A 22783-nucleotide genomic window follows, 5' to 3' on the forward strand; every position below is an offset into this window, starting at 1 on the left:
GGCAGGAGTGGTACAAGCCAAGTCCTCCACTTTTAGCTTTGCTGGGAAGGAGAGGAATAGAGACAGAGATTGCAGCCTAATTGTAAGAGTAACATGCTTCCATGACTTTATCTGGTTTTAATTACTTGATCAATTGCTTTCACCTTTTTTCTCCTCAAAAAATGGTGCAGATTACTAAGTAGAAATCTGCAACTTTATGACTCCAGTGCTACTCATGATAAAAAAAGACGACAGTCTGATTCCCTGCTTCATTTCAGAAGTGAATTACTAAAAGGTAATTGCAAAAAAAGTGTGAAGATGGCTTTCTCAATCTCTAATTTGAAGAAGACAAACAAACAAACAGAAAAACCCCAATCCTAAAAAGTTTGTTGTCCCTTCATTCCTAGAAAATACAAGATCTGTTGTTATTTTTCTCTACATGGGTAAAATTTTCAAAAGCACCTGCTATGTCTCACTGTCATTGGGAATTAAGACTTCTACTGTTTTAACCCCTTGGGAAGCACAGCAGCTTAGCCAGCTTTGCCAGGACTAACTGATTGCAAAATTATGCTCCCCATTTTACTCTACTCCTGCACAAAAAAAGGAATCATTCATAAGCAGGGAAAACGCTATTATGTTGCAGCCACCTTCCAGGTGGTATAATAATAGGGAATCTCCCGTACTGAAGATTTTGGCTACTTCTACCCACACATTTCAAAAGCAGAGGAAAATAATTTCATTTCCTCTGTCAGTACATTCCTCCTCGCACTGTTAGGACATTTTATCTCCATCTATAATAGATCCTTTGTTCCTTCCACTTCAAGAACTCAAAAATGCTTCAGCAGGTTAAAACCACAGTGCTATTTTCTCTTTTATAATGAATCTTAGCTCATCCACAAGTACATCTGATAGATGTATGCAGGAAAGGCCTGAACAGGCATAAAGTTAAACCTGAGCTGGCATAAATGCTCATGTACAAGACTGACTGTACAGCCTCGATGACAAGATATCCTTTCAAGGTGACCTGCAGGGCAGCCTGCCTCAGGCTGTTTATATTCCTGAGAGCTGCCTTTTGCTGACGTAATCAGACAATAAAAGCAGCAGTGCTTGTCTGGATTTATCATTGCCCAGCCCATTCCAGACACAAAAGTAAGACGACTCATAGTAGTATGGCTTGTAGCGCAGCACCTGGGGGTGGGGGTACATAGTTGCATTGTTCTCCAGCACATAATATCTCAGGCTAAGGATTAAACCAAGAGGAACAAGAGAAAAGTTTTGCAAAAGATAGGCAAGGGACAAAGCACATCAGACTGAAATCAGATGTAAAATTGAGGTGGTAACGAGGCTGCTCCAGGTAACGGGCACACAGCTAAGCCTTCTTGCAACTGCTGATCAGATTGAGTCAAGTATGAGAGATGAGAAAAAAATAAATAGGTGAGACAAAGAAGGAGCTGGAGGGTGTATTGGCTAAACTCGAGCCCACAGCAAGAAAAGTCATTTCAACTGAAGCAGGATGCCACTTGCTTTCTGAAAGAGCTGGGGAGAAAGCCTCATCTGAGCAGTGCCTCTGTGTGGCTCAAAGAAGGCTGGGCAGAGGCTGTACATGGAGCATGCAGGGACACCCAAGCCCTCCCTGGCCAGAGGACAACAGTCTCAAGCTGTGCTTCTTTGCATCCCCTCATCACTCCCCTTGCGTACATATTGTCACCCAATTTTTAAAATCTTACTGTTGGTCTTCCAAAACGTTCATCTTCTGTTCAGTCCAGTACTGGAATAGCTGGTCATAAGGTTATGTTAAAAAAACCTACAACTCTAACAAAGTAAAACAGATACACACGTAGTGCTTCAGTTTAAACAAACAAAAAAAAACCAACTCGGAAACAACCACCCCAAAACTTGAAATAAGAGCGCAAGCACCCAAGTAAGACCTGGATCACAAACAGGTTTGTTAATTTAGTAGTCAAATGGAAAACTTTTCACAAAGAAAAACAGCCCCTCCTTTTCCATATTAATTTTGTGTACATCTGAAATGATTCACTTCACATAAGAAAAAAAGTGGTTTGGGTTTACATTAAGATTTTAAAATTCCTTTTTCTTTTTTAAATGTGTTAATTCTAAACAATTTTAAGAAAAATAACTGAGAAAATAACAAAATAGACCATTTCTGTCACACTTCTGAAACCACTATTGTTTAAAAATACCCAAAGTATTCCAACAGCTTTAAAATCCTTCCCCACATGGTTGTTTTGTTTTGGTTTGGGTTTTTTAAATGAGAAAGTCTTTTTGATAGAAATTTTACTTTCACTGGAAGTCTTCTGTCTTTCTCTAACCCATAAACCAGACAGTAAAAAACAGATTAAAAATCCTGTCTCATGAATTTTTTGAGCCAACTTCACCTTTTTTTTTTTTTTTTTTTTTTGAGGAAAGTCTGCCTTAATATTTTTGAGTGCTTGGGACTGGCAAAAATAATTGCATGCCTTGTTTCCCTGGAAGTCCTGAATTTCCAGAAGCATTGGCTTGCTTCACCAGGCTTCATCACCTACTATTCTAGACTGCTTTTCCATTATTTTTTTTTAAACACGCTGTTTCTTTCTTGTCTCAGACCTGTTGATTTAAAAAAAAGCAGGCTGTCTTAATATAAATAAATGTTCTTCCTACTCCCAGCAAGGCTTCACTGCTCCCTTCTCCAGGTGCTCTTTCCCCACCCCCCACGCTGCAGACACAGAGCAATAGTGAGAAGAAAGACGGGGGCCAGGCTGGGCTGTGATCCCCCCTACACTTCCTGCAATTAACTCGGGAAGAGATTGAAGGAAGATAGACCAGGGGAAGCATCAGGATTTTCTGGTTGAGCAGTCCAAGGTAAAAGGGATTCAGTGCACATAAAAACAAACAAGACCTGCTACCTTCACTGTTTGTTGTGAAGGCACAGTCTGAAAGGTAGCTTGAAAACTTGAAGTGAGCTAATGATGGGGTTCGCGCCACAGACTTTCAATCTGGCAGCCTATCCAGGAAATACATTATATAATTGCTTTGAGTCACTGGGTTTTTTAAAATTAATTTCAACACTAGTATTTCACTTGGAGTAAGTCAGAGTGAGAAAGCTGAATTTTCAGAATGCCTTTTTTTGCTCTATTGCACCTGTTTGCTAAATGGAGCAACATTTGCAAACGATCTTCTTATTCGCCAAAGAATAAAATTACTCAGCTGTTTTACTGTGGACAATGAAGTACCACACATAACAGACTAAGTTGGTAAAGAAACGCTATAAGCTTATAGCCTACAGTCTTTTGAAAAATAAAACTGTATGTGTATACGTACATATAAATACATACACACAAATGTACACATATAATCTCTTCCAGTTTCCACATTTCTCTTTGACATTCACAAGCTTTTTAATTCCATTACACCTCTTCCTCTTCAGATCCCCCAAGCGCACCAGGGCTGCATGTGACTACAGAAAACCACTCTGGCAGCTCCAGCTGCAGAATCATGGCCCATAACACAAAACACTCCCTCCAAAGACAGGGCTTCACAAACCAGGTACTGTAGGGTCCCGCTTATGAGACCTATTTGTCACTACTTAGGCACCTCTTTCCACTCCGAAGAACTATGCTTTTCATCCCTTCTCCTCAGAATCACAAGAGCTAAAAACTCACTTAAATGTAAATCGCAAATATATGATTTAAGAAAAATGATGATATTTGGAATGACAAAATATTCATGCTGAAATCATCTGGGTTCTGCTACAGGAATGTGCAAGAATGTGTTTTGTCTTGTAGCCTACTTGTTACTTTTATGTCAAGTCACTGATTTCATCTAGCTTGGAAATTTATAGGAAAAGGAGCTCTGAGAAACCAAATCATCTACAATTCTTGAACAACAATAACCTTCACAGAGAAGAAAACCTAAAGAAAACAAATAAAAATAACTCCTTCCACAAATTCTGCAGTACTTGGAATCAGCAGAGTTGTGGGGTTTGTGGGGTGGGACCACAGAAAAGATGGCTGCGGGCAGCAGTGCGCTCCACCACACACCCCATGCTCCACGCAAGAAGAGACGAAAGCAGTTACTCTGCCTGCTGCTACCGCAGGACCTATCTACATGCAATTGCAGAAAAAACCCCATAGATTTAAACTGCACTAAAAGCAGCACAATTCTGACACAGAATGAGGAAAAACTGATGTTCTAACATACCTTTTCACTGGGTAAATATGTATTTTGCAGGGCCTTTAGCAGGCACGTGGCTAATTCACAAGGGGAAACAAAACAAAAGGGAAACCTGAATAGGACACAACCAGAATAGTCATTTCTGTCAAATCTGTATGAATATATCCGAATGTTCTCAACAATGCTGGTCAGCAAATGGGAGAAATGCTGAAATTATCATCCTTGTTTCTTAAAATGTCAAACTTTTCCAGCCATGAAGCTGCCGCCTCATACAGAAATACATGAAAGATTCTTTCTGTTGCCCACAATCCTCCTCTGAGCATGCTCCCCCACGTCCACGCTAGTGTCTCACCTCCACGTTTGCCACCATGGGACTGAGGCTAGTACTTTTACACTGTTCCCTCTATTATGTTTTTTAATCACTTCTTGCCAGTAGGGTTTGAACCTGATTTTTGGTTTGGTTTTTTTTGGGGGGGGTGTCCCTCACTCAGTTTTCTGCTTTACACGTGCCACGGTGAGGAAGGAGTACCACCTATGTTTGGACATGAAACTCTGGTCTTACCAGCAGAAAAATCATTCTCAGGAGTGGACACTGGTGTGTGTGTTTGCAGAGCTCAGGCATTATTTTGTAAAACATTCATATTAATACATTGTAACATAAAGCAATTACACAAGCAAAATTAAGAAGCCAGAAACTACTTCAGCTCTACCAGACCAAGATGAAGTAGAGACAATAAAGCACTAAACATCACAGAAGAACATCTGCTTCAGAAAGTAGTGAAAAATCGCAAGTGGAAAACAGAGCTTTCCTTTCCCACGTTGCAACATGGCCTGACAGAATCTATTTTTAGGTAGTAATTTGTGTAAAACAATATATAGAATGCAGCAAGTAATAACTTCTGTAAAACTATATTCAATACAGCAGGACAAGACAAAGAAGTCATCACTAGTGGCACAGGGCTCAGGAGGGAAAGCACCATGCAAACAGCACACAAAAGCCATCGCCAGACAGGCCTGAAGCAGCAGAGCACTGCTACAGCAGCTATGACCGCTGGCTGAATACATCCACAAATTACAGGGCAACATTCTCTCACTGCATACACAACACGTTTCGAGCCATGTGTCCCACTCAAGAGCCTTTCACTCTGTTTCAGTTTGAGCTGAACATTAGTAGCAACCTCATTTTCCTTCTGCTACTCAGCAGTCAAGGGAAGGAAGAGAGGAGCTGGATAATTTCTTAAAACCAAGAGAAATGAAGATGGTTTCACGCAGTGAAAGTTGGCCATTAGCTGGAACGAGTGCCAAAGGGAAACATTTTCTAGGAAGTTTAGTGCCGGACGGCTTTACCTTTGGGAGAGGAGTGCTGGCTGCAGGGAGTGCCGGCAGCTGTCTTTCTCCACAGATGGATGGCTTCACATTGTTGTGGATTTAAATGTGCATGGTTACCCATAAACATTTATACCAGCCAGATCCTAAAGAACTCCTGATTCAAAGGGTAGTGACACATCATTCACGAAGTTTCCACAGAAAAATGAATGTACTAGAAAATACTTGCCCACAATGTTTGAGAGGTAATGCTTTTAATAAAATCCACAGGTAACTGTGCAGGAAAGGGTGTTGCTCACACGAGACCAGTTCTCACAGAGGACACAGTGAGAACAAATTAGTTCTGCCACAGAGATATAGCAGATCGAGCCCTGGTCTGAGACTTGGAAAACCCGGGGTTTTCTCCCCACTCTGCCCCTGGTAACTCACCTGATCCCTAGGCAAGTTCTCTCTGCCACCACTGTACTTTCTGACCTTTGTGTGCCTTCCCTACACAATCTGCAGGACAAGTGTTCCTCTTCTGTGTATGTGAAGCAGTGGTGTCCTACTCTCAGTGGGACTTCCAGGTACTGCTGTACTAAATAAACAGCAATAACAAAAATTACATATATAAAATTTTCCCTAGGGCTGCAGTTTATCTTGAAGTAACACAAGGCAGCTTCTGCTGAGTTCTTCCAACACGGAAAGCACTTTGTTTTACTCCCTGTGACCGGACCATGTCAGACTCAGCACTGCTACCACCACCGCATCAACAGCAGGAGATTTTAGAAAAATGTGCTTGGGTGTTTTGAGCACATTAGCATCCACGTTGTCCACAGGCATAATACTGCTAAACACTGTCCCACAAAAGCATCATTCTACGGACAGACAGGAAGAGACATGGACCTGTGCTAACCCTGATATGAGCCAAGCATGCATTGACCCACAGTTTGTACTGGCCTGGATATCTTCAGTAGTCATATTTACCTTTGCAGCTATCTCATATGAATGATCCAGGGAAAACAAGATGGACTGAATAATCCAGACTCTCTTAGAAGGTCCTGACCAACCCCTGCCTGAAGGACATCGTAGGCAGCCTCAGCTGCGCATATGCACTGGGGCCTTAGATGCTGTAGGGCTGGCAGCTGCCTCTACAAACAGCAACATGGTGCAGTATAAAGGTGCATGTTGTCACAAGGCTGAGTCTGACATCAGCTAGGGAAAACTATGTGTAGTTGTTGAAGGAGACAACTGAGAATTGCAATTCTAGTCTTGCTCCCAAGCTCTGTCACTAACAGATTGGGCAAGTTTCTTACGACTACATTAAGGCCTCTGTAAAACTGCAAAATACAGTATAAACTGCCAATTAAGCTCCTTTTAGGGGCTGGGAAATGCTCTGAAATATTTAGGTGAAATCTGTTACACTGCTGCAGTATCAATATCCATGTTGATGAATAATGACCATCCTGAATATGAGACAGCCAAGAAGGAGGTGAGGCACGAGAGCTGTCCTTCAGGGCATGTTCTCTCACTCATTTTTGGTCCAAAAGCTCTCCGTTCCCAGACTATGAGAATTTCTTCACCCTTTTGATTTACTTCTTAAACCTGCCAGAGTCCTGCAATGGCTCCAACAACCCAGTGAGAAAGGTAAGGCTGCCTCTTTATAACAGGCCTGTGTCAGCACCTCCATTCTCAGCCTGTAAAGGAGTAGCATTCGGGGAATAATAATTCAAAAAGAGCTATGGGAAAAGAACTATGAAATGTAAGTTAGTAAAAGGACCTTGGATGTGAGGAAAAAGTCTAGCGTAACAGTACAGGTGAAGCTGGAGTGAGAATGACGTACCCTCTCCTTGGTTAAATCCCCCAAGTCAGACTTTCTCTGACCAGAGAAGACAGCAAAGAGGAAGGTCTGTTGTACGTGTAGGAGGCTGAAAGCATCTTTCTTTGATTGGGACTCTCTTTTCCCACCCTTCTGTCCCCAGTGAGGGAAGATTATCTCATCTGTCTGCAGGAATAATCCAAGGAAGATGATTCTCAAGGATTCAGAAGCAACGAATGTTTTATAATCATGTTTTATATCTTTAGTACACTGTTTCATCTAATTATGAAGTATCTTGATGAGAGAAAACACAAATGCCAGCCTCATTGTCCTAAACACAATTGATGCCCTTACATACCAGAAGGAAACAGGACAAAGTCTGTGGTGTCTCTAAAACTGAAGACACTTTCTTAAGAAACTGGAAGTATAATACAATTTAACAATGTGTCTGAAAACCCTGTACTGCTTTGGCTTGCTCTCACAGTCTGGAATTTAAGCAGCATCCCAACCATCCCTCAGCTCCTCATATTTAAAAGAAAAAAAGTTAAAAAAAATAAAATCTTTGTGGCAGTCCATTACTACACATGAGGGAGAACAAAAACTCTAACACCACTCCCCCACCCTCCCAAAGCTGGCTTCCCTAATTGCTTCTCTCTGCCCAATAGATTTTTGGGTTAGGGTTTTCAGGGCAGGGGGGAGGGGGATGGGTTTTTCTTTTCATTTTGAATTTTCCTTGCTGTGGTCTTAACTAAAACATCACTAAATCAGGCCTTGTGGTTCCCAAGTAATTGCTGATTGAGCATGTCTGTGGCAGCAGTGGGACACAAACCCTGCTACCTGGTCTGAGGGCAGTTTGCCTGCCAGGGCAATGGATTCGCCCTGAGGCTCAACACTGTGTGGGTGGGAAGGACTGTCTCATCCCACTTCTGCAAAACTGGGACAGCACATTTAATACCAAAGTCAATAGGCCGGTGTGCTCTCGCTAGGGAAAGCCACCCGTCAACCCTCCTGCTTTACTCTCCTTATCGATAAAACAGGAATGATGGTGTTAAGCCTACAGGACTTCTGAATAAAACTGCTCTGTTAGTGCTAAGGTTTATGGAAATACCAGATTCACAAAGTTTAGACCATTCTGTGATCAACATTGAATTTCTGGCTGGACCATCTTCGAACATGTTGAGTCAAACCAGTAAAGCCTAATAATGTAAAAAGAGCTGCTTCCCTCCTTTTGATCCTGCTTAACACACTCTTCATAAATGCTGTAGGCAAAGCTTGTACAGCACTAATGCAATTGCTATGAAAAGCACTATGAATGCAGGTGCTTGTTCATTACCACTTAACCCTGAAGCTGCTTTCCAAGAGCATGGCCTGAACATAGAGCTGATTTGCTCCTGGATTATGAAATCCAACTGTACTCTGATATACTTCCCTGCTTTAATTTGAAGTCAGGTTACCAATCTGGATTTAGTAAATATTGTGGTTAAATAAATCAAATTTATAAGCTTCTAATGTTCACTTAGTCACAATCCTTTCTCTTCATTTGGAAAGAGCAGAGAGTGGTCTTGGAGGAGAGGCTATCACTCAGCTAAACTTCAAGAAGTTATCCTTCCCTCCTCTTGTTCACTGATATAATTAAAGCCATCTTTCCCCCCCTCTTTTGATTCTTAATAAAATAAAAATCAAATGTCATTATTAATAATGATTATTGATCTCAAAAAATTTATTTGAAGAAGGAAATGTTTTCTACAGGTTACAGCCAAGAATTCAAAGGTTTTAATTCCCAGCACTGACACTAACTCATTGGCCATACACAGCACATCTCCTTTACCCATTCCCTATTATAGCGCTGTTAAAGGTTTATTTAACTTTAGAGCAAGCAGTTCTGCACACCAGTAATCCTTGGTTACTGGACCTTGGGTACCTCCATGTGCAAGGTTTCATCTGTCCATACAAATGCAGAAAGGTTTGTGCTGTCATTACTGGCAATTATATGCATACGAGATAACGCATTTTTACAGCGCTGAGCTCATCCTATGCTTTTAAAAACACTAGAAAAAGTTATTGTTTAGGTTAAGGTCTTCAAGAACCTGTGTGAAATGTGTAGGAGTTACTCTGCTGGTGAACATTATTTCTGTAGTGAAAGTTGGTTACTTCATCATTAGAAATAACAAACCGTAAATTTTGTTGTTCCTGTATCTCTTAACTGGAAGGTTCAGAAGGGATATTCTGAATCAGAAGACAGGCTGATGATGGTAGTTGATAGATAAAAGTTAAGTGGAGCTTCTCATTTTAAAGAGCTACAGTACAACAGCAGTGAGCAAAGGAACATAACCTAATTGCTGCATACCTTCTGGATGTTAGGAGAAAATGACAACTAATCAAAAGCAATGCTTGAGCAATAACTGCACTGTGATTTGTCACTCATGCCAATTAATAGTGTGGAAGCAGCCAAGGGGAAAAGGAGTTTGCTCAGAGCAAATGTTCACATGGTGTTTTCCTGGTATTTATTCCATTAATAATTTGTTTCTGTGGATATTTGAAAGTCAGGCTAAAATAACAACATAGAAATAATATATGGGACCTCTTGATTCACTTTGTGGGTTCAGGTTGGCTGAGGTCTGATTTCCCAAGAGTTTTGGTGTGACAATAGGCTGAAGCTTTGTCTTTAAGCCCAGGTGAAAGCTAAGCTGGGCCCAAGATCCCAAAGCTGTTAGCATCAGGTTTATTTTCAAGACAGAGGAAAGGGATTTTTACAGGGATGACCAGAGGATATTACCAAACAAGGAAGAGTTACGGAGCACCTTTGCAGAGATCCTGCCATCCTGTCACTGATACACCGCAGCGCAGCATGGAAGTGAAAACCAAATGACAAATGCACCAACCCAATGCCATTCACACAAACATCCTTGTTTTCCTTTGCAAAGTCTAATCTGATAAAGAAAAACACTTCCTGAAAGTGCCATTTTGTGATATTAAACAGGCCTCAAATGACTTACCAAGGTACAGAGGGACACTGACATTTGAACTGCAGGAGTTTTGTTTTCAGTCTTGTTTTTCCCCCCTGTGACTACTGCATTTGAATAACTGGAATTTTTAAAATCCCTTTTCCTCCTCTCACCATGATGTAATGCACCTGTTGCACAAGACTAACAATGTAGAGCTACTGCTGCTGGAGCCAAGTTTGGCACCAAGAGAGATTAGGGTTGGCACCAAACACCATGATCTTTAAAATAAATTTGGCAGACATACTGAAAATGTTTGCCATTGCTGCCATAAACAGCATACAGAGCAGTAGATGGAAAAGTGCTGAAAGAGACCATGGTTTTGTTACTGGAACAAAGACATCAATTAGCTAACCACTTAATCTAGCACCTACTTATATATGAAAACTAAGGAGTTTTACAACGGCATGTCAAAATTAAGGGCAGTAGCAGGGATCAAAGTGTAACATAACCATGCCTTTCATATGTCCATCATACCAAACTGAACCTACAAAAACCACCACCTAGCTACCTATTAGCCAGGAAAATCTCTGGGCGCAACTGCAAGTTCCACTAGATTATTCAAAGAAAAATACTTGATCCATACAGGAACATACCTGTCTCAACAAATTTCTCTTTCCAGTACTTTTCAGTTACGCTTTCCCGAGAGGGAATCTGCTCCTACTCGATGCTGGAGCAGTGCTCTGGGAAGAGATGTGCATGTGTATTTTTCTTTTTTAAATGCAGATGGAATGGAGAAGAGAAATGCAAGTTTTCCTCACTGTATCCCTCTCAGCTTGAACTGAAAAAGCGGGGGCCGATTTTCTCTGCTCTATATAAGAGACTGATGATTTGTGATGTGGACATCTGCCTGCAACTGGACAGATGCCACCAGCTTATTTCAGACAGACAACTAGACAGCCACGTAATAGCAGCATTTTTCAATTGCTACTAATTTTTTTTTAAACTCATTACGTAGCTGAAAAACTCCATATTCCATCCCAAATTTCAAAACTCTATAAGCACCAACTCTCAAACAAGAGACCACCTTCACCAGGCAGATAAAAATCAGAAGCATGTGTGGTGCCATAACAGCTTTTTGCCAATCTGGTTAGCACTAAAACATGTAAGAACATTCAAAGCAGATTTCAAGCTATTTATCTGATCCTCAGTAGTAACCATGCCCTTTCATAAATAGTACTGGCAAGCACTCCTAATGGGATATGCAACATGGTGTTTGTGTGTGAAGGCATATAAAAGTTACAGCCACCTGTTGCAACTTACTTAGGCATAGATGAAAAGCAAGAATTGGCTTAAAGGTGAAAACTTGACTTTTTCCCCACCCCCACCCCCAAAAATCAAACAAACTGAAAACAATAGGATCTGATTACTATGACCTAACTTTTTGCCAGATGGCTTCAAATTCTTCAAACAAAACTGTCAAATCTGAAAACAGAGGACAATTTTAAATGACCACAAACCATGGTATCTTTTACTGGAAGACGTTTACAGCTTCAATGACAAAACTAGGATCTTAAAGACCACTTTGTTTCACTAAAGACCAGTTTCCTCCTATCATGTTATATACCACTTACCCTTGGGAACACCAGTCCAACTCTCAAGAAGCTACTCTGCAATACAGCTCATCACCTCTGAGGCCACCTGTCAACAGTGACTGCTCAAGCACAATGCCAAGTCAGGGGAGTACTGTAAACATAAGAGTGCTAGGATTCAAAACAGCAACAGAGACGACTGCTTCATTTACAGGATGGCAAGACAGCTCAGGAAAATTTCTTGCAGGTACAGAAAATCGCAGCTACCTAGAGTTCATTCAAATAACCTAAGAAAAGAGTTTTATCATCTGTACAGATTAGGAAATCCAGCTGCAAGTAAAAGCCAACTTCAGCTTCTTGGATATTTGAGAACAAGCTTACATGTGCCATTAAGAAGGTGACTGCCTTAGACTTAAAACTCAGATTTGATCTGCAATATCCCTAGCTCAAAGGCAAATTTCTCTCACACACATGGGACTTCAAAGGCCCTCACCCTTGCATAGCCCAGAAGAGTAGCCCGACAGCCTGGTTCAACAGCTGATGCGTTTCCTGACATTGGATTAACTTCAGTTCATTGCCTTCAGCACAGTTTATCTCTGACACTTTTATGGAATAACTTCTACAACAGACAAAAGAATCAAAAATAATTTCCTCCCTCTGGCTACTACAGGATGGCACAGATATGTCCAATTCACTTATAAGCAGCATGCAAAGATGCTCTTGCTGACCCCCACTGTTTGCAGCAATGAGCTACTGAAAAAAAAGTAAAAATCAACTGTACAAAATATCTGAATGCAGTGCTTGGCTTCCAAAGGAAATACAGCAGCTCACCTCTTTTTCTTCTTCCCAGAAAGTAGTCCTGGTACCTCTAGTGAAAAACAAGGACAAAGGAGATCGTGTCTAATTTCAGGGTTTTTTTACTAGTGCATATACAGGAGTAAAACAAAAATTGGAGTAAAGGGGTTTGAGCTCAGGCAAATTACAGTACTACATTAATTTCCCTGAACTACTAATTAGAGATCCACCATAAAATACTAACACCAATAAAACTGCAATTGGGAAAAAAAAAATTACTTTTTTCTCAAGTAGAATTGTCAGAAATGGCAAATTGATGTCATAGTCCAGTGGCTAGGGTTCTCATTAGGGAGACTTGGATTCAGTTCTGTGTCAGCCACAGGTTTCCTGTTACCGGAGTATTTTACAAAGCCAACTCATATTTAATCTGCTTGCCTCTATTTCCCTTCTCTGTAAAGCAGGGATTATTGCATTTTTCCATTTCTGATCACGCTGAGCTCAAAACCATGAAGATAACGTGCTGGACTCAGGTAAGTCAGCACAATGGTGTGAGGGACAAAACTATACAAATGCCAGAGACAGAAAAGCAACCCTACACCTACTAAAAATGCCATAAACCCAGCATATTTCTGACTTTTCCTTACTACTTCACAACTTTTCTCTGCTCTTCTGCCAATGCAGAGAGCAGACACCACCTGCAGTTGTCAATACAGAACAGAAGCTCTCACATTCCTATTTTCTCCTAGACCACATAACATCTCTCCTCCTTCCTACACCCAACTTTTGCATGGCTAAATTCTCCCTTTAATTCACATTTGGCTGTGTAACTCTGCTATCCCAGTCATTCTACTCCAGTTGGTCTGTTTGTACCCTCAAGCAATAGGTGCTAGGTATGTTGTGCATCTTCTCTTAGCACATGTCCCGCCATGGTTCACATGAAGCATAACCAATCTGCTAACCCCTGGACAGCTGCTGGTTTTACAGGCTGTCATCACAAAGACTGCCTGTGTGCCTGCTTGTGGGATTTTGATTCTTTAGGAGCCCAGTTCAGTTCAGCTGCAAATTTAAGCGTGGAATTGAAATGGCACAATTAAGAGAACCAGCTTCACTTAGTTTAGCTTCACTTCGCAAACTAGCATTAAGGCTCATCTAACATCTTAAAATCCTGCATCTTTCACTTCTAACAGTTCCTGAAGGTTAATAAGGTGCATTTTCAGCAACAGATACTACAGAGTAAATGGATTCAACAAAGATCCTGAACTGCAAGCTTTCTTAAGAGAGGACAGCTTGTACGAGAACCTCTCCCTCTAAAACTGGTCTAGGAACTACTTCCTTAGTGTGCATGTGTCAGTAGGGTAGAAGCTGAGCAAGACAAAAATCAGTTAGAAAAATAACACAAAATCAGAAGAATGTGTGACATAAAAGTAAAAAAAGCTCCTGGGACATGGGCCTGAGAAAAGCCGTTTGAAATGTTACAGAGTACTACTGAAAACCACAATCCCTGTTCCTCTTCTGTGCACTGGATGGAAAAAAAAACCCAACAACAACAAACAAACAAAAAAAACCAACACAAAAACTTGCAGTACAATTTATAAACAAAACCCCAAGTTTCCACTAGAATTACACTCCATCTATTTCCCTCTGTCACAGGGCTGTCCACAAGAACTCAAGTTTCTGGCTTGCTGGGGAAAAGGTTAACATCTACTTGAAAAACACAACTTTTTCCTTGTCCTGCCACATACCAGTTTGCCAGTAAATATGTGGGACAAATACTTTGAAAAGCATATACACACACCTTAAGCAAAAATCCAAGTTTTAAAAAGCAATAGCCTGACACTGAGAGCTATAAGAGTTAAGATTTTTCTCGAAGTTAAGCATACATTTTTCCATACAAGCAGCTGAATCATGGATATTTTAAAGAGTAGTTTATTAAGCACAACATAGCATATCTCCTACTCAGCTCTATAAAATGTGTCCAGTGCTGTACAAAGCACTAAAAAGCATTTAAATTGGGAACTTGCTGGCATCCACTGGCACAGCAGAATTGGGAGAACTAATCTAACAGCTGTCTTCAAACACAGCAGATTTATACCGTGAGTTTAGTCAGTGGCTGTAGTTATCTGACTTATACCAGAACACAAAATGAGTAGTGCTGGTCTCTGGACTAACGTAAGGTGTGGCAACACCTGAAATACACTCTCCTGACTCCAGGCTGCTGAAGTTAGTTGCATTGCTTCTTAGTGGAAGCATTCAATTTTGGTTAATACAAAAGTATAGTCAAAGAAAAAAGCCAAATAAAGGCTACATACAAGTCAGTTTATCGAGTATCTAGATACAGAATGGTTCTGTTTGTCTTTTGCATTGCTATAGCACTGAATTTGCAGGCAACACCCAGCAACTGAAAATTGGCGTGATTTAATAGTCCACCACTTTTTTTTTCGTGGTATATGTTTATGTTTATTTTGTAAAGGGAAGAGGAGATAACATCAGAGAAGCAGTGGTATAAACATTAACCTTAGCTGTAAGGAAACTTAAATTCAAGTATGCATTCAAAAGTGCAATGCATGGGAATACTGCTAATTGGTTTTAGAACTCAAAATCGAAGCTCAGTGAATTCAAGGGGAAAACAGAGTTACAGGAATACCGCATGAATTTATGAATAACTGAGTGGGTAAATGAAATTCTAGAAAGGCTGGCAAAATTACTCTCAGTTACACCAAAACTTTGGGTTCATGACAACAAAAGCTCTATGGTTTTCAACAGGAGTACTCAGGTGGGCAGAACTTCAGGTTTAGTTCTCACTTCAAAATGGGGTTTTCCTGTGGCCTATAAAAATACTGCACCTCTTACCATCCCTACTCTTCCTTACGTTAGAGCAGCCTGACGACTGTGTATATTCCAGGGCTGGAGGATGGCAGAGATGTTACAGACTTGGAAGGAAACAGAGCAAACTTCTGTGGATGCCTCCTGTAAGGATGGAAACTGAAGATGTCAGAACCAGAAATCACTCCTTCCTCATATTCTGCCAATAGCGTAAGTTGAGTTTCTAAGAAGCTGTCCTTTTGTTTAAATATTTTTAAAGACTGCTATCAAGGACAACACTAAGGTAATATGAAAGCTGAGCCTGGCTTCTCCTCTCCACCTCCCATCCCCCAAGCCCCTCTCTCTGCAGTTTATTTGGCAGAAAGGTGTTGCACAGCATCTTGGATCCAGCATTGCTACGGGAGTGTTCCTTAACATAATTAATTTGCCAATGATACAAATCTCCAACCAGCATGTTAGTACTGCTGATGATTTATGAAATGCCAGAGATCATTCCCTCATCAGTGATAAGCTCTTTCAGTCTTGTGGTTTTGTATGAAACTTCTTGCAATCGCTAAGACCATTCTCATCTCTGCATTGCTCCCAAACACTGCAGAGGTAGAGAGCTGCAGCAAGGATTTCCTCAATGAATTCCAGGTTATGTATACACACAAATAATATAGAGGGTCAGATTATTAATTCTTGCATACTTTCATATGCAAAAAGCCCAGAGTTTGCTTTGGAACAGAGACAAGCTTCACTGGGCAGACACTCTGCTTGGTCTGTTCTCCTCCCAGGATGCAAGTGCGCACCAGCAATTGCAAAACTGGGGAACATGTTTCCTTTTCTCAGCTGCTCACAATATTGCCCTTGGCACCCCAACGGCCCAAAACACATGAGTAGAGATTCCAAAAATAGCCTCAGAAACTTCAGTAATTTTTCACATTTCTTGCGCAGATATGCCCTATGCCGTACAATGCATCTGAAACCCATAATATGCCCCCCACAAGGTACCCTAGTCCTAGCATCCTCTTGACCAGAAAACACTAGTGATACCAAACTGCCCTCAGTTATGATTTGATTAATTTGATCAATGACATACACGATATGTTTTTCTTCTTCAAGCAATATTTGCAGTCAGCTTGTGGTTTCCTTGTGTTTATTCAAATTTACGCAGACTATCAGTTATTTCTACCCATGTGGAATAATCACAGATAGCTGAAAATATTTAAGATGTGAGATCTTCACCATGACCAGCCAAGAATCCTATGGCTGCTTTTTCTGTTCAGACAAGTTAGCCCTTGCTTAACAAAAAATATTTCAAAATTGGAATAGCAGGGATGTATAGGACAGTTTTGGAACTTTTCCTGAATCATATGGACTGGCAATAGCTACTAATTCCTATAAAAGTAGGCTACTGCAAGAATGGCAGAATGCCATTTGAGCTTGTTTTTCAGTTGCCACCTTCCCACAAGTGTGCTGTGTTTCTGAAGGCTGTGGTTAGCTCTCTCCCTAGTGCATTACACTCCAATATGGGTGTGCTGAGGCATACTTGGAGCTCTATCCAGTTTCACTGTATATAAAAATAAGGCATTAATTTTTAAGTATTAATAAGCATGCCATCTATCAGCGTGTGCATGGCCAAGGTTAGCCAGGGGGATTTTCCACCAGCAGTGCCTCCAAAGTCAGATGTTTGAACCATCTTGTACGCCACAAACATGGGGTCATTCTGGGCCTGCCCTGCATGCTTTCCTGGCACAGAAACAAGTCAACCTAGTCAGACTTCTACATGTAAACAAGTGATTTTTATATTGTTAAAAAAAAACTTGTCAATCCTATCACTATTACTCTATCCATTCCTCATGCACATTTACTTCACTGAAATATTTCAAAAAAATCCCACTCAGTAATGCCATGTATTTCTCTGCACTGTTACAAGCATGGCATCTTCTCCAAGGTTCTCCAGATTACAACGTTGCACTGAGATCATCTCAAATCACCCCCAAGTTACTATTCCAAGCCTGTGAGAAGTATAAAACCTGAATTTAGAACCTGAATACAAAGAGAAGTAACAGGCAGGAGGACACAAGATTTGGGAACTCAATAAGAAATCCAGCCCTTCCATTCATACCATAACTAAAAATGAAAATCCAAAATTGAACTGCATATATACTGTCTAATAATTGTCGTGGCTTTCTTTTTACTTTAGCACAACTGATTAATGTGTATGCATTTACCACTAGGGCACTACCAGTTATAAAACAAGAGTTGTACATTTGACGGAACAGCAGTTTTAAACCTGCCGTTTGTTTTGTAAATCAGTGTAATTCTGGTTGCATTTAATAGGCAGGAGAAAGACAGAACTTTACATATACTTGTTTAAATGTACTTTTGTGCTCAGACAGGCCTCAGAGATTTGGTTGTTTCAACTCTATGGTACTGTCCACAAGCTGGTAAAGCCATTATTGCCACAGAAACCTCACAGGAGCAATAAAACCCCAACAACCCTAAAACGAAAACAACCTATCTTCATCTGCATGCATACAGCCTTACTGAAAAATACCTGTGCAATCAAGCTATAATCAGCTCTTAACACTAACAGCAGTCTACGAGGCCAGAGATCACCTGTGAGTTAGACCCTGCATTACACTTTTAAAACTACTAAACATTTATTTTAACTCCAAATGGGCTCCACCTTGGTATTCTGCTTCCAGCCTGCAATGAATTGTAACTTCAGTCACAGAAGTAAGGCTCTAGGACCAACACTGCTGCACTCCTGGAAGCAGAAATGTTTGAGCAAAGGTGAGGAGGGCAGGCAAGGGCAAAGTCCAAAGTAATTTTAAGTGGTTCAACTAAGTAGGGAAGGCTAATGGGAATCCATTTTAATTTATTACAGTCATCCCTAGCGAATAAAAGGACAACGTTTTTCTTCAGCAGCTTGATTACAAAGCAGTAAATCCCTCTGTGTATATAAAAGACCTACGAACAGTATAGATCAAATGTCAAAAAAAGGTCTGTACTATATGTTGGATGCAGGAGAAAATATTAGAGTTGGGAACGTTTTTAGGTATTCAATCATTCTCATTTTTAAATATTTCCAACATATATTCGCTATATAGGAAGAGACACATGTATATAATTCTGCTATTCCCATCTACAAAGACACAAAGTAATGATGGTTTTGCAGCACATGTTTTTGGACCTTTTCTTTCCAAAAAAACCCCCTAAGAAACATGCTCTTGAACACAGAAACATGTCATCTTTCCCTCTCTCCCCACAACATTTTGACTCGTGCTGGCAACATAAATTTATGCTGCTTCAAGTACTGGCTCAAATCTCTACTTTATAGACCCTAGGCAGCAGTAAACAAGCAAACAAAGCACAGCTCGAGGTGACAATATACTTCAGCAGCATAAACATCTTAAAGTAAGAATTGTGCCAGAAAAGCATTTTCTCCAATTGCTGACAGGCTTTTTGTTCAGTGTATCAATTTCTTTTTCCCTGAACAGGTGGCAGTTCTGATAGATCCATAGGCCTGCATAAAACCAGTAACTCTATTTCATTGCACTGGACTAAGATGGGATTGAAAAACATTCAAAACAGTGAAAGTTGCAGCTACTCAGCCCCAGATCCCAGATTCTTCTTTTTAAAAAATTTTTTTTTTTAGTCAGAAGCAGGATTTCTAGGCTTAGAAATAGAATGTTCAGCCATTAGGAATTATGGAGCTTTCCCAAAGCTGTATAATTCAGAGGCAAAAAGGAAGTACTTGGTTTACTTTGTAACAAAATAATGACCTGGTCATGGCAATTTGTATCTTGTGTCCATGCTGGTTTTCCACACATTTTTCCCTGGTCATGAGAAACAAATATTCTGAGGCAAGAAGCACTTTAGTTACACCTACATACATACATACAGAGCGGGGCTGGGACCTCTACCTGCTGCTGGAATACAACAGCCACCAAATACTGTCTGAACCATAAAACACCTTTTTGTAAAGTCATTTCAGTAGTTTTGTCGACTCAAATTTTCAGGCACCTTGTCTTGGGTTGGCCTTTTGATGAGGAACATCAACCAGTCCTATAACTCTGGAAACCCTCAGGGTATAAATCCTAACAGCCCCCAGGGACTACTTAACAAGAGATGTTACACGATGTCTTAGCACATGCTTGCAATAGGACAAGGGGCCTTTACAGAGGTCTGGGGACACGATCACATTACCAATAGCTCAGCTATAGGGCGGTAATGCTCCTTGTGAGCGTTATTCACCTTTTCCAAAGTAAATGACAACACACTTCTGCTGCTGGCACCTCTACTGAGTAACGCATACTTGCTTCATCAAACACTCACTACACTTTTCTATACAGCAGCAAAGTTGTATGCCACAGGCATAGTGTAATTTTTTAAGATGTTGAGTTTTTAACTTTCAATCCATTTAACGTCAATAAAGAACTTTATGGCAGTTTAGACAGGTTGATAGCGACTCTTGGCCAAAGCATGCTCTAATGTTTGTGTTCTGTCTGCCCACAACACTTCCTGTCATTTCTACTGGCTACAATGTTCTTTTCTGCGGTTTTGCAGTGTCCCTCCCTGCTGTGGACTATACAACAACAGTTGGGTTTCATATCATATATGGCTCTTTCATGCTCAGGGGGAGCAAGGAGAAGGAGTGAGAACAACAGGGGATGGGACCCGAAGCTAAATAAATCAATGTTTCTTTGATCCTTTGGGATCAGGATGCTTTAAAAACACATGGTTATTAGAACTGTGAATTTATTGGTAAAGGAGTTGGTTACTGGCACTGTATTTCAGCATGAACTTACATTATGGTCCTAAGTACAAAGCATTCATTCTGTTTGTGGCTACAAGAATTAATCTCTACCATGTGCAGAGAGGCTGTGTGATAATTTAACTGAGATTCCCGTTGGTAGTCCGGGCAAGCACTCATCAGCTGCAGGGCTTTCAACAATACACAACAAGCAACAGCTCCAAAAGCAAATGATGTAACTAACATCCCTCCAAGCGCTACCAAGCAGGACTAGAGTGGTCTGCTCATTTCAGGGTTTTCATCCAAGTAGGTTGTCAAAAACCCGAAACTAAAAGGTGAGTTTCTCCCAAAACACTTCAAATGCTTAACTTTGGACAGGACTCAATAACTAATGGACTTTGAATGAAATTGTATGTTTCTAATATCTTGCATTTGCCTCAATAGTAAGAAAAGGTCTGATCCTGATTATTAAAAATGAAAAAGTAATTTGAAATGTTTATGTGGATGGCAGCTTTATATGCAGCATAGAAATGCTCCAACTGCCTTTTCAATCCAGCTGGAACAAAGTTTTCATTTTTTCTTTTTTCATGAAATTTCATTTATTATGAGTACTACGTCTTAGTGAGGCAGCTGTTGGCAGCAAGCTGTGAAATTAAAGTTGAGCTGGTTAGTACTAAAAGCCAAGATATAATACACTTTTGTCAGAGAGTTTTTCTTGTATATATGTAACCTATATTCAGTAATTAAAATAGCTAGTCAGTCAATCCTACCAAACCTACTTGAAGGGAGAGTTAGTGCTACTTTAAAATACAATTTCCAAATTGTACAAACTGCAACCAAAAACCTGGGATTGCTATAGCTCATTTCAGTGAGGTCTTTAAGTAGCCAATGCACCAATGACTTCAGAAACCCAGAAATTTAGGATTCCTGATTCTCATCACTGTCCTACTAACGTGACGTTAGATTTTGGGCAAGTCACTTCTGACAAGATCCCAAATAGGAATGAAATCAGTGTGTTACTATTATCCACTAAGGATGTCACACACAGCCTGTGCGTGGAGGAAATCATCCTGGGCTTCCTATGACTGTGGCAAGCACTCTTATCATTCAATACACAACCATGATTTTCTTCCAGCTTCTCTGGCTGTCTTAAAAGAAAGCTGCAGTAAACTTCACAACTTGCTCTGAACCTCCTCTGGAATGCGCTTAAGATGCACATTTCAAAAATACCTACCCAAAAGTGCCCTTGGGAACCAGGTGAAGGCACAAGGCAGGACTTGGCACATGCTGTTGGAAGTCCAAGCCAGGTAAGGGTTGGAATTTTATGTATTAAATGCACAAATAAAAGAGGGAACATGAAAAAGTGCCTGAACTAAAGCATCAGGCTGATTAATCCTGAACAATTAAGTTGACTAGACCTTGCAAATTTAATTCTTTCACAAATTGTTCTCTGGCAGTTCAGTTATCAAGGGCAATAGCAAAACTGTATCATCATCTATCTCAGGATTTGATTATCTTCAAATGATTGTAAAAATTCAAAGACCTTACTGCTGACCAAAGATGCAACCCTGTCCTCTCCCCAGCCCAGCCACAAGCTCCTGCAGACTCCTGCAGTGACACAAGTCTGTTTACAGCCAGACCAACAAACTGATTTTTTTCTGGTTTTCTTCTCGGCTGGATCAGCAAGTTGATCCAGTTTGTAGCATGTCTGATAGCACCAACACAGAGGAGGAGACAGGAACATGCAGCCAGGCTGAGGAGGCCACTTCTTTTGATGTCAACGCAGCTCTCACTCAGCTTAATCCAATCTTGAAACCATACCTGCAACCTATCAGCACAACTGCTGTAAGGAGGGTCCTGCTGATCGCAGGGTGACTGTAGTTCTAATGCCAAGTAAGACAGTCTGCCCAAATTACTCCACTGCTTAGGTGACAGCTACCTGTACTTCCCTGTAAACACAGGATTACAATTAAATACTCCAATACAGTTGAAGTTGGCACCACTTTTACTATTTTAATGTTAACTGACAAACAGATTAATTTAACGTGACTTTGAGGACTATGCCCACCCCACCTAATCCATAAACTACACTCATGCGCAGACTTTGAGTCTGCAATTCTTAATTCTACTTTAGGTATTTGCAGTACTGTCCTATTTGCAGGGGTATCCAACTACTTTGGGGGTTTACTTCATGTCATGCATATACCTTGGCAGCCATCTACTGCAGTTAAAAACAGAGCCAGAAAGCTCTACCAGATAACTAGAAAATTAAATAGCATGTAGGAATTGGTGGGAGATTGCTCACTGGTCTTTAGTATCAGTGAATATAGTGGCTGGCTACAGGGTACTTGTAAGCATTTTTAAGCAGAGGAAAGCTTGGCAGGTTCTTTCCTCCATGCAATTCTTTTTCTGAAAAGCTTTTTAAGGGATAAGTGTAGGGTTTTACTCTTCTGAGATTACACTCATTGTTAAAGACAACTGGATCGTATCTCTTTTGTACAAAAAAAAAAAAAAATCTGACTTGTCGGTATCTAGAGAGTCAAAATCATCAGATCAAAAATGCACTTAGTATGTCCATGAAAGATGAGAGCTGGTGGCCACCAGTCCACAAGTA

General features: G+C 40.6%; 1 protein-coding gene across 8 annotated transcripts in view; it reads right to left on the bottom strand.

The window, feature by feature from the left end:
• The window catches only part of EYA2 (EYA transcriptional coactivator and phosphatase 2), a 105270-nt gene that overhangs the window by 66468 nt on the left and 16019 nt on the right, over nucleotides 1-22783 (bottom strand). The window contains exon 2 of one of the 8 annotated variants that reach the window (XM_052788613.1): nucleotides 15453-15569. The exons of the other annotated variants lie outside the window; for them this stretch is intronic. The gene's annotated coding sequence lies outside the window, so the exon portion shown is untranslated. The remainder of the gene's footprint in view (nucleotides 1-15452; nucleotides 15570-22783) is intronic. 8 annotated transcript variants of the gene reach the window in all.

Source organism: Harpia harpyja, chromosome 1 (genome assembly GCF_026419915.1).
Source record: "Harpia harpyja isolate bHarHar1 chromosome 1, bHarHar1 primary haplotype, whole genome shotgun sequence".
In the NCBI taxonomy this organism is placed as follows: domain Eukaryota; kingdom Metazoa; phylum Chordata; class Aves; order Accipitriformes; family Accipitridae; genus Harpia; species Harpia harpyja.